The sequence below is a fragment of the Triticum aestivum genome, chromosome 5B, assembly GCF_018294505.1.
Source record: "Triticum aestivum cultivar Chinese Spring chromosome 5B, IWGSC CS RefSeq v2.1, whole genome shotgun sequence".
Taxonomy (NCBI): domain Eukaryota; kingdom Viridiplantae; phylum Streptophyta; class Magnoliopsida; order Poales; family Poaceae; genus Triticum; species Triticum aestivum.
Genome location: NC_057807.1, coordinates 94005297 through 94019857, shown reverse-complemented (window position 1 = coordinate 94019857; position 14561 = coordinate 94005297).

Genomic DNA, 14561 nt, shown 5'->3' with positions numbered 1-14561 from the left:
TCCAAAGAAGAGGTTTAACTGGCGACCAAAAGTCCTTCCCAAAAGGAAAGCGCTGAAGTAAAGCATCTAGCTGCTCAAGTGAAGTGTTTAGCTCACAACGGGTTAACCATCATCGACGTGATGGCCCCTGCCATTACTCGGTGTATCCAACCTCTCCAGCAAAGGATGCACCCCTATGGTGTTACAACGTGACGGATGACGCGACCTGTTACAAATGGAAGGGGCCTGCCAACCAGGCAACAATGGCCACCACACTGGTCGATCTCTTTAAAGGAGAAGAGCAAGAGTTTACCAGCCTAAAGCCCAAGGATGGTTACTCGAGCTACAACCCCATTGAATGGGTGAGTTCAGCTACACTTTATAGTTTGGATGTTATGTCCATTTTTGTTAATTAGATCTTCTAACCTTCCGAACAAAACTAGAGGCGCTGGATCGAGATAGTCAGCTGCCCTTCTCCTCAACCGGAGAGCTATTCCCACGAGGATGACCTGGGATTCCACGACGATCCATAGACGTCGATCGATTTTGAGGATGGGGTCTTTTACCAGGAGAGTCTTGACGGCTCCAAAATGGCACTTTTGGTCGATCACACTGGGACGCTTCCCTCCTCCGCCATAAGTGAAAAAAAGGTTCCTTCTCACAAAAGACGATCACCTCATGCCGCTCCTAGTATGCTAACTTCTACTCCCCCAAGGGCCGTCGCATGACGCGCTGGACACCAGCGAGGGCAGCACCGGCTGCATCGGCGCCGGACGACCATAGAGCGTCCAAACATGTGGCGACAGCGGGAGTTACATTGGCCACGCCCACGACTAAGAGGTAATATGTTTATTGCATTTTTCGGCGTTGTCATCGGCGATAGCCGCTGCAAATAGTGATAATCCTCTTTGCTGAGACCTGCAGGAGATACGTAGAGCCACCTTCAGTCGAGGACATAGAAGAGGTGCAAGGGTAATCCCAAACCGAGTTCTTTGGCTGGGGCTGGCATTAACACGGTGGTCTAATGTCTGCTAGAACTACATCGGTATTTCCCCAAAGAGGAAGGGATGATGCAGCACAACAACGGTAGGTATTTCCCTCAGTGATGGGACCAAGGTTATCGAACCAGTGGGAGAACCACGCAACACAACGTAAATAGCCCCTGCACACAAATAACAAATACTCGCAAATAGACATGTTAAAGGGGTTGTCAATCCCTTTCAGGTAACGACGCCAGAAATTGGCGAGGAGACGGGGTAAAGTTGTAAAAGATAGGATAAATAGATTGCAAATAAAATAAAGTGCAGCAAGGTATTTTTTTTGTATTTTTGGTTTAATAGAACTGAAAATAAAAGCAAAGGAAAATAGATCGCAAAAGCAAATATGATAAGAAGAGACCTCGGGGCCGTAGGTTTCACTAGTGGCTTCTCTCGAGAAAAATAGCAAACGGTGGGAAAACAATTACTGGTGGGAAATTGATAGAACTTCAAATAATCATGACGATATCCAAGCAATGATCATTACATGGGCATCACACCCAAGATTAGTAGACCGACTCCTGCCTGCATCTACTACTATTACTCCACACATCGACAGCTATCCAACATGCATCTAGTGTATTAAGTTCATGGAAAAACGGAGTAATGCAATAAGAACGATGGCATGATGTAGACAAGATCTATTTATGTATAAATAGACCCCATCTTGTTATCCTTAATAGCAACGATACTTATGTGTCGTTTCCCCTTCTGTCACTAGGATCAAGCACCGTAAGATCGAACCCATCACAAAGCACCTCTTCCCATTGCAAGATAAATAGATCAAGTTGGCCAAACAAAACCCAAATATCAAAGAAGAAATATGAGGCTATAATCAATCATGCATTTAAGAGATCAAAGAAGACTCGAATAACTTTCATGGATAAAAACATAGACCTGATCATAAACTCAAAGTTCATGGGATCCCAACAAACACACCACAAGAATACTTCCATCATATGGATCTCCAAGAGACCATTGTATTGAGAATCAAGAGAGAGAGGGAGAGAGAGGAAGCCACCTAGCTACTAACTACGGACCTGTAGGTCTACAAAGAACTACTCACGCATCATCGAAGAGGCACCAATGGACATGATGAACCCCTCCGTGATGGTGTCTAGATTGGATCTAGTGTTTCTAGAATTTGCGGTGTATGGAATTGATTTCTGTCGACTCTCCTAGGGATTCTGGAATATTGGGGTATTTATAGAGCAAAGAGGCAGTGCAGAAGGCCACCGAGGTGGGCACAACCCACATGGGCGTGCCTGGGGGACCAGGCACACCCTGATGGGTTGTGCTCCCCTCGGAACACCCCTCAGGTACTTTCTTGGCCCATACGGTGTCTTATGGTCCAGAAAAAAATCCACAAAGAGTTTCCGTGCGTTTGGACCCCATTTGGTATTGATTTCCCGCGATGTAAAAAACAAGCAGAAAACAGCAACCGGCACTGGGCACTATGTCAATAGATTAGTACAAAAAATGATATAAAATTATTATAAAATGATTGTAAAACATCCAAGAATGATAATATAACAACACGGAACAATAAAAAATTATAGATATGTTGGAGACGTACCAACATCCCCAAGCTTAATTCCTGCTCGTCCTCGAGTAGGTAAATGATAATATCTTTCAGGTTACTGCATACTAATATCTCTACAACCCTAGCGTCACCGAACCTTAAGTGTGTAGACCCTACGGGTTTGGGAGACATGCAGACATGACCGAGACGACTCTCCGGTCAATAACCAATAGCGGGATCTAGATACCCAAGTTGGCTCCCACATGTTCCACGATGATCTCATTGGATGAACCACGATGTCGAGGATTTGAGTAACCCCGTATACAATTCCCTTTGTCAATCGGTACGTTACTTGCCCGAGATTCAATCATCGGTATCCTAATACCTCGTTCAATCTCGTTACCGGCAAGTCACTTTACTTGTACTGTAATGCATGATTCCGTGACCAAACACTTGGTCACATTGAGCTCATTATGATGATGCATTACCGAGTGGGCCCAGAGATACCTCTCCGTCATATGGAGTGACAAATCCCAGTCTCGATCCATGTCAACCCAACAGATAATTTCGGGGATACCCGTAGTATACCTTTATAGTCACCCAGTTACGTTATGACGTTTGGTACACCCAAAGCACTCCTATGGTATCCGGGAGTTACACGATCTCATGGTCCAAGGAAAAGATACTTGACATTGGAAAAGCTCTAGCAAACGAACTACACGATCTTGTGCTATGCTTAGGATTGGGTCTTGTCCATCACATCATTCTCCTAATGATGTGATCCCGTTATCAACGACATACAAATGTCCATAGTGAGGAAACCATGACTATCAGTCGATCAACGAGCTAGTCAACTAGAGGCTCACTAGGAACATGTTGTGGTCTATGTATTCACACATGTATTACGATTTCTGGATAACACAATTATAGCATGAATAATAGACAATTATCATGAACAAGGAAATATAATATAATCATTTTATTATTGCCTCTAGGGCATATTTCCAACAGTCTCCCACTTGCACTAGAGTCAATAATCTAGTTACATTGTGATGAATCGAACACCCATAGAGTTTTGGTGTTGATCATGTTTTGCTCGCGGAAGAGGTTTAGTCAACGGATCTGCGACATTCAGATCCGTATGCACTTTGCAAATATCTATGTCTCCATCTTGAACATTTTCACGAATGGAGTTGAAGCGACGCTTGATGTGCCTGGTCTTCTTGTGAAACCTGGGCTCCTTGGCAAGGGCAATAGCTCCAGTGTTGTCACAGAAGAGGGTGATTGGCCCCGACGCATTGGGTATGACTCCTAGGTCGGTGATGAACTCCTTCATCCAGATTGCTTCATACGCTGCCTCCGAGGCTGCCATGTACTCCGCTTCACATGTAGATCCCGCCACGACGCTCTGCTTGCAACTGCACCAGCTTAATGCCCCTCCATTCAAAATATACACGTATCCGGTTTGTGACTTAGAGTCATCCAGGTCTGTGTCGAAGCTAGCTTCGACATAACCCTTTACGACGAGCTCTTCGTCACCTACATAAACGAGAAACATGTCCTTTGTCCTTTTTAGGTACTTCAGGATATTCTTGACTTCTGTCCAATGTTCCTTGCTGGGATTACTTTGGTACCTTCCTACCAAACTTACGGCAAGGTTTACATCAGGTCTGGTACACAATATGGCATACATAATAGACCCTATGGCTGAGGCATAGGGGATGACACTCATCTCTTCTATATCTTCTGTCGTGGTCGGGCATTGAGCCAAGCTCAATCTCACACCTTGCAATACAGGCAAGAACCCTTTCTTGGACTGATCCATATTGAACTTCTTCAATATCTTATCAAGGTATGTGCTTTGTGAAAGGCCTATGAGGCGTCTCGATCTATCCCTATAGATCTTGATGCCTAATATGTAAGCAGCTTCTCCAAGGTCCTTCATTGAAAAACACTTATTCAAGTAGGCCTTAATGCTGTCCAAAAGTTCTATATCATTTCCCATCAAAAGTATGTCATCTACATATAATATGAGAAATGCTACAGAGCTCCCACTCACTTTCTTGTAAACGCAGGCTTCTCCATAAGTCTGCATAAACCCAAATGTTTTGATCATCTCATCAAAGCGAATGTTCCAACTCCGAGATGCTTGCACCAGCCCATAAATGGATCGCTGGAGCTTGCATACCTTGTTAGCATTTTCAGGATCGACAAAACCTTCCGGCTGCATCATATACAGTTCTTCCTTAAGATAGCCGTTAAGGAATGTCGTTTTGACGTCCATCTGCCATATCTCATAATCATAATATGCGACAGTTGCTAACATGATTCGGACGGACTTCAGCTTTGCTACGGGAGATAAAGTCTCATCGTACTCAACCCCTTGAACTTGCCGATAACCCTTAGCGACAAGTCGAGCTTTATAGATGGTAACATTACCATCTGCGTCCCTCTTCTTCTTAAAGATCCATTTGTTTTCTATCGCTCGCCGATCATCGGGCAAGTCTGTCAAAGTCCATACTTTATTTTCATACATGGATCCTATCTCGGATTGCATGGCTTCAAGCCATTTGTTGGAATCTGGGCCTGCCATCGCTTCTTCATAGTTCGAAGGTTCACCGTTGTCTAACAACATGATTTCCAGGACAGGGTTGCCATACCACTCTGGTGTAGAACGTGTCCTTGTGGACCTACGAAGTTCAGTAGCAACTTGATCCGAAGTACCTTGATCATCATCATTAATTTCCTCTCCAGTTGGTGTAGGCACCACAGGAACATTTTCCTGAGCTGCACCACTTTCCGGTTCAAGAGGTAGTACTTCATCGAGTTCTACTTTCCTCCCACTTACTCCTTTCGAGAGAAACTCTTTCTCCAGAAAGGACCCTTTCTTGGCAACAAAGATCTTGCCTTCGGATCTAAGGTAGAAGGTATACCCAATGGTTTCCTTAGGGTATCCTATGAAGACGCATTTTTCTGACTTGGGTTCGAGCTTTTCAGGTTGAAGTTTCTTGACATAAGCATCGCATCCCCAAACTTTTAGAAACGACAACTTAGGTTTCTTCCCAAACCATAATTCATACGGTGTCGTCTCAACGGATTTAGACGGTGCCCTATTTAAAGTGAATGTAGCTGTCTCTAGAGCGTATCCCCAAAATGATAGCGGTAAATCGATAAGAGACATCATAGATCGCACCATATCCAATAGAGTGCGATTACGATGTTCGGACACACCGTTATGCTGAGGTGTTCCAGGCGGCGTGAGTTGTGAAACGATTCCACATTTCCTTAAGTGCGTACCAAATTCGTGACTTAAATATTCTCCTCCACGATCTGATTGTAAGAACTTTATTTTTCGGTCACGTTGATTCTCTACCTCATTCTAAAATTCCTTGAACTTTTCAAAGGTCCCAGACTTGTGTTTCATCAAGTAGACATACCCATATCTACTTAAGTCATCAGTGAGAGTGAGAACATAATGATAGCCTCCGTGAGCCTCAACGCTCATCGGACCGCACACATCAGTATGTACGATTTCCAATAAGTTGGTTGCTCGCTCCATTGTTCCGGAGAACGGAGTCTTTGTCATTTTGCCCATGAGGCATGGTTCGCATGTGTCAAATGATTCATAATCGAGAGACTCTAAAAGTCCATCAGCATGGAGCTTCTTCATGCACTTGACACCAATGTGACCAAGGCGGCAGTGCCACAAGTATGTGGGACTATCGTTATCAACCTTACATCTTTTGGTATTCACACTATGAATATGTGTAACATCACGTTCGAGATTCATTAAGAATAAACCATTGACCAGCGGGGCATGACCATAAAACATATCTCTCATATAAATAGAATAACCATTATTCTCAGATTTAAATGAGTAGCCATCTCGTACTAAACGAGATCCAGATACAATATTCATGCTCAAAGCTGGCACTAAATAACAATTATTAAGGTTTAAAACTAATCCCGTAGGTAAATGTAGAGGTAGCGTGCCGACGGCGATCACATCGACCTTGGAACCATTCCCGACGCGCATCGTCACCTCGTCCTTCGCCAGTCTCCGCTTATTCCGCAGCTCCTGCTTTGAGTTACAAATATGAGCAACCGCACCGGTATCAAATACCCAGGAGCTACTACGAGTACTGGTAAGGTACACATCAATTACATGTATATCACATACACCTTTAGTGTTGCCGTCCTTCTTGTTCGCTAAGTATTTGGGGCAGTTCCGCTTCCAGTGACCCTTCCCTTTGCAATAAAAGCACTCAGTCTCAGGCTTGGGTCCATTCTTTGGCTTCTTCCCTGCAACTGGTTTACCGGGCGCAGCAACTTCCTTGCCGTCCTTCTTGAAGTTCTTCTTACCCTTGCCTTTCTTGAACTTAGTGGTTTTATTGACCATCAACACTTGATGTTCCTTTTTGATTTCCACCTCCGCTGATTTCAGCATTGAAAATACTTCAGGAATAGTTTTCACCATCCCCTGCATATTGTAGTTCATCACAAAGCTCTTGTAGCTAGGTGGGAGCGACTAAAGCATTCTGTCAATGACCGCCTCGTCCGGGAGGTTAATGTCCAGCTGGGACAAGCGGTTGTGCAACCCAGACATTTTGAGTATGTGCTCACTGACAGAACTATTTTCCTCCATCTTACAACTGTAGAACTTGTCGGAGACTTCATATCTCTCGACCCGGGCATGAGCTTGTAAAACCATTTTCAGCTTCTCGAACATCTCATATGCTCCGTGTTGCTCAAAACGCTTTTGGAGCCCCGGTTCTAAGCTGTAAAGCATGCCACACTGAACGAGGGAGTAATCATCAGCACGTGACTTCCAAGCGTTCATAACGTCTTGGTTCTCTGGGATGGGTTCTTCACCTAGCGGTCCTTCTAGGACATATGCTTTCTTGGCAGCTATGAGGATGATCCTCAAGTTCTGGACCCAGTCCGAATAGTTGCTGCCATCATCTTTCAGCTTGGTTTTCTCTAGGAACGCGTTGAAGTTGAGGTTGACATGAGCGTTGGCCATTTGATCTACAAGAAATTTTGCAAAGGTTTTTAGACTAAGATCATGATAATTAAGTTCATCTAATCAAATTATTTAATGAACTCCCACTCAGATTAGACATCCCTCTAGTCATCTAAGTGATACATGATCCGAGTCAACTAGGTCGTGTCCGATCATCATGTGAGACGGACTAGTCATCATCGGTGAACATCTCCATGTTGATCGTATCTTCCATACGACTCATGTTCGACCTTTCGGTCTCTTGTGTTCCAAGGCCATGTCTGTACATGCTAGGCTCGTCAAGTTAACCTAAGTGTTTTGCATGTGTAAATCTGTCTTACACCCGTTGTATGTGGATGTTGGAATCTATCACACCCGATCATCACGTGGTGCTTCAAAACAACAAACTTTCGCAACGGCGCATAGTTAGGGGAAACACTTTCTTGAAATTATTATGAGGGATCATCTTATTTACTACCGTTTTTCTAAGAAAATAAGATGCAAAAACATGATAAACATCACATGCAATCAAATAGTGACATTATATGGCCAATATCATATAGCTCCTTTGATCTCCATCTTCGGGGCTCCATGATCATCTTCGTCACCGGCATGACACCATGATCTCCATCATCATGATCTCCATCATCGTGTCTCCATGAAGTTGCTCGCCAACTATTACTTCTACTACTATGGCTAACGGTTTAGCAATAAAGTAAAGTAATTACATGGCGTTTAATCATTGACACGTAGCTCATACAATAATTCAGACAACTCCTATGGCTCCTACCGGTTGTCATACTCATCGACATGCAAGTCATAATTCCTGTTACAAGAACATGATCTCATACATCACATATATATCATTCATCACAACTTTTGGCCATATCACATCACAAGACATATGCTGCAAAAACAAGTTAGACGTCCTCTAATTGTTGTTGCATGTTTTACGTGGCTGCAATAGGGTTCTAGCAAGAACGTTTTCTTACCTACGTAAAAGCCACAACGTGATATGCCAATTTCTATTTACCCTTCATAAGGACCCTTTTCATCGAATCCGCTTCGACTAAAGTAGGAGAGACAGACACCCGCTAGCCACCTTATGCAACTAGTGCATGTCAGTCGGTGGAACCTGTCTCATGTAAGCATACGTGTAAGGTCGGTCCGGGCCGCTTCATCCCACGATGCCGCCGAAGCAAAATAAGACTAGTAGTGGCAAGAAGATTGACAACATCTACGCCCACAACAGATTTGTGTTCTACTCGTGCAAAGAAACTACGCATAGACCTAGCTCTGATACCACTATTGGGGAACGTTGCAGAAAATAAAAAAATTCTACGCTTCACCAAGATCAATCTATGGAGTTCATCTAGCAACGAGAGAGAGGAGTGCATCTACATACCCTTGTAGATCGTGAGCGGAACCGTTCAAGAGAACGAGGTTGAGGGAGTCGTACTCGTCGTGATCCAAATCACCGATGATCCTAGTGCTGAATGGACAGCACCTTCGCGTTCAACACACGTATGGTTGGGAAGATGTCTCCCCCTTCTTGATCCAGCAAGGGGGAAGGAGAGGTTGATGGAGATCCAGCAGCACGGCGGCGTGGTGGTGGATGCAACAGCGATCTCGGCAGGGCTTCGCCAAGCTCTACGAGAGGGAGAGGTGTTGCAGAGGGAGAGGGAGGCGCCAGAGACTTGGGTGCGGCTACCCTCCCTCCCCCCTCTTTATATAGGCCCCCTGGGGGGGTGCCGGCCCTAGGAGATCAAATCTCCAAGGGGGGGGCGGCGGCCAGGGGGAAACTTGCCCCCCAAGCCAGGTGGAGGCGCCCCCACCCGTAGGGTTTCCAACCCGAGGCGCAGGGGGGGCCCAAGGGGGGGGGGCGCACCAGCCCACCAGGGGCTGGTTCCCCTCCCACTTCAGCCCATGGGGCCCTCCGGGATAGGTGGCCCCACCTGGTGGACCCCCGGGACCCTTTCGGTGGTCCGGGTACAATACCGGTAACCCCCGAAACTTTCTCGATGGCCGAAACCTGACTTCCTATATATAATTCTTCACCTCCGGACCATTCCGGAACTCCTCGTGATGTCCGGGATCTCATCCGGGACTCTAAACAACTTTCGTGTTACTGCATACTAATATCTCTACAACCCTAGCGTCACCGAACCTTAAGTGTGTAGACCCTACGGGTTTGGGAGACATGCAGACATGACCGAGACGACTCTCCGGTCAATAACCAACAGCGGGATCTGGATACCCATGTTGGCTCCCACATGTTCCACGATGATCTCATCGGATGAACCACGATGTCGAGGATTCGAGTAACCCCGTATACAATTCCCTTTGTCAATCAGTACGTTACTTGCCCGAGATTCGATCGTCGGTATCCTAATACCTCGTTCAATCTTGTTACCGGCAAGTCACTTTACTCGTACTGTAATGCATGATCCCGTGACCAAACACTTGGTCACATTGAGCTCATTATGATGATGCATTACTGAGTGGGCCCAGACATACCTCTCCGTCATACGGAGTGACAAATCCCAGTCTCGATCCGTGTCAACTCAACAGATACTTTCGGGGATACCCGTAGTATACCTTTATAGTCACCCAGTTACGTTGTGACGTTTGGTACACCCAAAGCACTCCTACGGTATCCGGGAGTTACACGATCTCATGGTCTAAGGAAAAGATACTTGACATTGGAAAAGCTCTAGCAAACGAACTACACGATCTTGTGCTATGCTTAGGATTGGGACTTGTCCATCACGTCATTCTCCTAATGATGTGATCCCGTTATTAACGACATCCAAATGTCCATAGTCAGGAAACCATGACTATCAGTCGATCAACGAGCTAGTCAACTAGAGTCTCACTAGGGACATGTTGTGGTCTATGTATTCACACATGTATTACGATTTCCGGATAACACAATTATAGCATGAATAATAGACAATTATCATGAACAAGGAAATATAATAATAATCATTTTATTATTGCCTCTAGGGCATATTTCCAACACTAAAATGTCCAACCATTTATTGCAAAGGGTAATCAAATTGTTCATCCGGTTGATACTACCGTTGAGATGTTTAAGAGGTTCATTATATTTTTGCAACTCAACCATATGCTTATGCAAATCACCAAGTTTTTCTAAAATTTGAGCTCCCTCTGGGGTGAAAGAAAACCCTTTCTTTTGTGGTGGAACCCCCAAAATTCCTTCTAAGATTTCATAGGCAGCATTGACATCAAGCTCAGTAAAATTCCCTTTTGCGGCAAAATCTAAAAGTTGTCTATGATGCAAAGCCAATCCCACATAAAAATTTATAAGCAAATTTTTTGCATCTCCCTTTAAATTGCAAACACGGTAGAACTCCATTAGCCTGTACCAAGCATCTTTCAAATTTTCTCCTTGTATTTGTTTGAAGTATAGAACTTCAAAATCTGGTAACAAAGGAGGAGCGGTCAAACTAGCCATTTTGATGAGAAAGCAAGAATGCGAATAGATCTGACAAAAAATGGCGAATGAAAAAAAGAGGGCGAATAAAACGACAAACTTTTGTGAAGTGGGGGAGAGGGAAACGAGAGGAAAATGGCAAATAATGTAAATTGCAAGGAGATGAGATTTGTGATTAGGAACCCGGTTGATGTTGATGATCCTCCCCGGCAATGGCGCCAGAAATTCCTTTTGATGTCTGCTAGAACTATGTTGGTACTTCCCCAAATAGGAAGGGATGATGCAGCACAACAACGGTAGGTATTTCCCTCAGTGATGAGACCAAGGTTATCAAACCAGTGGGAGAACCACGCAACACAACGTAAACAACCCCTGCACACAAATAACAAATACTCGCAACACGATGTGTTAAAGGGGTTGTCAATCCCTTTTGGGTAACGGTGCCAGAAATTGGCGAGCAGACGGGGTAAAGTTGTAATAGATAGGATAAATAGATCGCAAATAAAATAAAGTGCGGCAAGGTATTTTTGTATTTTTGGTTTAATAGAACTGAAAATAAAAGCAAAGGAAAATAGATCGCAAAGGCAAATATGATATGAAGAGACCCGGGGGCTGTATGTTTCACTAGTGGCTTCTCTCGAGAAAAATAGCAAACGGTGGGAAAACAATTACTGTTGGGGAATTGGTAGAACCTCAAATAATCATGACGATATCCAGGCAATGATCATTATATAGGCATCACGTCCAAGATTAGTAGACCGACTCCTGCCTGCATCTACTACTATTACTCCACACATCGACAGTATCCAGCATGCATCTAGTGTATTAAGTTCATGGAGAAACGGAGTAATGCAATAAGAACGATGACTGATGTAGATAAGATCTATTTATGTAGAAATAGACCCCATCTTGTTATCCTTAGTAGCAACGATACATACGTGTCATTTCCCCTTCTATCACTAGGATCAAGCACCGTAAGACCGAACCTATCACAAAGCACATCTTCCCATTGCAAGATAAATAGATCAAGTTGGCCAAACAAAACCCAAATATCAGATAAGAAATACGAGGCTATAATCAATCATGCATATAAGAGATCAAAGAAGACTCAAATAACTTCCATGGATAAACACATAGATCTAATCATAAACTCAAAGTTCGTCGGATCCCAACAAACACATCGCAAAAAGACTTACATCATATGGATCTCCAAGAGACCATTGTATTAAGAATAAAGAGAGAGAGAGGAAGCCATCTAGCTACTAACTACGGACCCGTAGGTCTTCAAAGAACTACTCACACATCATTGGAGAGGCACCAATGGACGTGATGAACCCCTCTATGATGTCTAGATTGGATCTGGTGTTTCTGGAACTTGCGGTGGCTGGAATTGATTTTCGTCGACTCTACTAGGGTTTCTGGAATATTGGGGTATTTATAGAGCAAAGAGGCGGTGCAGGAGGCCACCGAGGTGGGCACAACCCACCTGGGCGCGCCTGGGGGTCTAGGCATGCCCTGGTGGGTTGTGCTCCCCTCGGAGCACCCCTCAGGTACTTTGTTGGCCCATACAGTGTCTTATGGTCCAGAAAAAATTCACAAAAAGTTTCGTTGCGTTCGGACTCTGTTTGGTATTGATCTCCTGCGATGTAAAAAACAAGCAACGTCAACTGGCACTGGGCACTATGTCAATAGGTTAGTACCAAAAAATGATATAAAATGACTATAAAATGATTGTAAAACATCCAGGAATGATAATATAACAGCATGGAACAATAATTATTTTTATAGATACGTTGGAGACGTATCAAGTTCCCTACCGCAGACCAACTTCCAGGGGATCCCAAGGACGTCTCGGTTACCAATTCCGAAGTTGAAAGTGTGATGAATCACCAACGGTGGAAGGAGTCTCTGCATCATTCTGCGTTTTCCAAACAAGAGCGTAACGCTCTTAGTTCGGTAGCGCGTATCTCGAAGCCGCTCGAGCAGGGTTTGAGGGAGTCACCAACCTTCTATTGACCAACCTGCAGTTATGTGATTGGTTTGGAGAACCGAACACAAATCCTAACCCAGTAGCCCCCGAGCCTTAATTTGCGCGGGACGACCAAATTAATGGTTTGAACTTGTATACTGCTGCAATACGGTGCAGGCGTCAAGGGAACAAAACAAAAAGTTGTCCGAGTACCTTGATCTAAACCGAACACAGTTGGCATATGTGAAGGCCGAACTGAGAGGTCAAGAAGTTCACCAGGGAAGCGCATGGTGATTAATAAAACACTTAACATGTAGAATTGTTTGGGACAACTTTTCTAATGAAAGATTGCCCAATAGCAGCCGAGTCGATGAATCAACTGCAGAAGGATTTGGATGCAGCCAGGGAGTGTCATAGGTACGCGGAATCGCAGTAAGAAGCTATCCGCCGTGTATTGACCCGAAGTCATGAAGAAAAGAATAAGCTCCATGAGGAAAACTGATGTCTACTACACAACCTTCTTCTTGTAGACGTTGTTGGGCCTGCAAGTGCACAGGTTTGTAGGACAGTAGCAAATTTCCCTCAAGTGGATGACCTGAGGTTTATCAATCCGTAGGAGGCGTAGGATGAAGATGGTCTCTCTCAAACAACCCTGCAACCAAATAACAAAGAGTCTCTTGTGTCCCCAACACACCCAATACAATGGTAAATTGTATAGGTGCACTAGTTCGGCAAAGAGATGAAGATACAAGTGCAAAATAGGTAGTAGATAAAGGTATTTGTAATCTGAAATAATAAAAACAGCAAGGTAGCGAGCGATAAAAGTGAGCGTAAACGGTATTGCAATGATAGGAAACAAGGCCTAGGGTTCATACTTTCACTAGTGCAAGTTCTCTCAACAATAATAACATAGATAGATCATATAACAAGCCCCCAACATGCAACAAAGAGTCACTCCAAAGCCACTAATAGAGAGAACAAACATAGAGATTATGGTAGGGTACGAAACCACCTCAAAGTTATTCTTTCGGATCGATCTATAAAATAGTTCGTAATAGAATAACACCTTAAGACACAAATCAACCAAAACCCTAATGTCACCTAGATATTCCATTGTCACCTCAAGTATCCATGGGCATGATTATATGATATACGTCACACAATCTCAGATTCATCCAACCAACATAAAAGTACTTCAAAGGGTGCCCCAAAGCTACTACCAGAGAGTCAAGAACGTGTGCCAACCCCTATGCATAGGTTCCCAATGTCACGAAACCCGCAAGTTGATCACCAAAACATATATCAAGTGGCACATGATATCCCATTGTCACCACAGATAATCACGACAAGACATACATCAAGTGTTCTCATAAAAGACTCAATCCGATAAGATAACTTCAAAGGGGAAACTCAATTCATCACAAGAGAGTAGAGGGGGAGAAACATCATAAAGATCCAACTACAATAGCAAAGCTCGGGATACATCAAGATCGTGCCATAGAGGAACACGAGAGAGAACACGAGAGAGAGAGAGAGAGAGAGAGAGAGATCAAACACATAGCTACTGGTACATACTCTCAGCCCCGAGGGTGAAC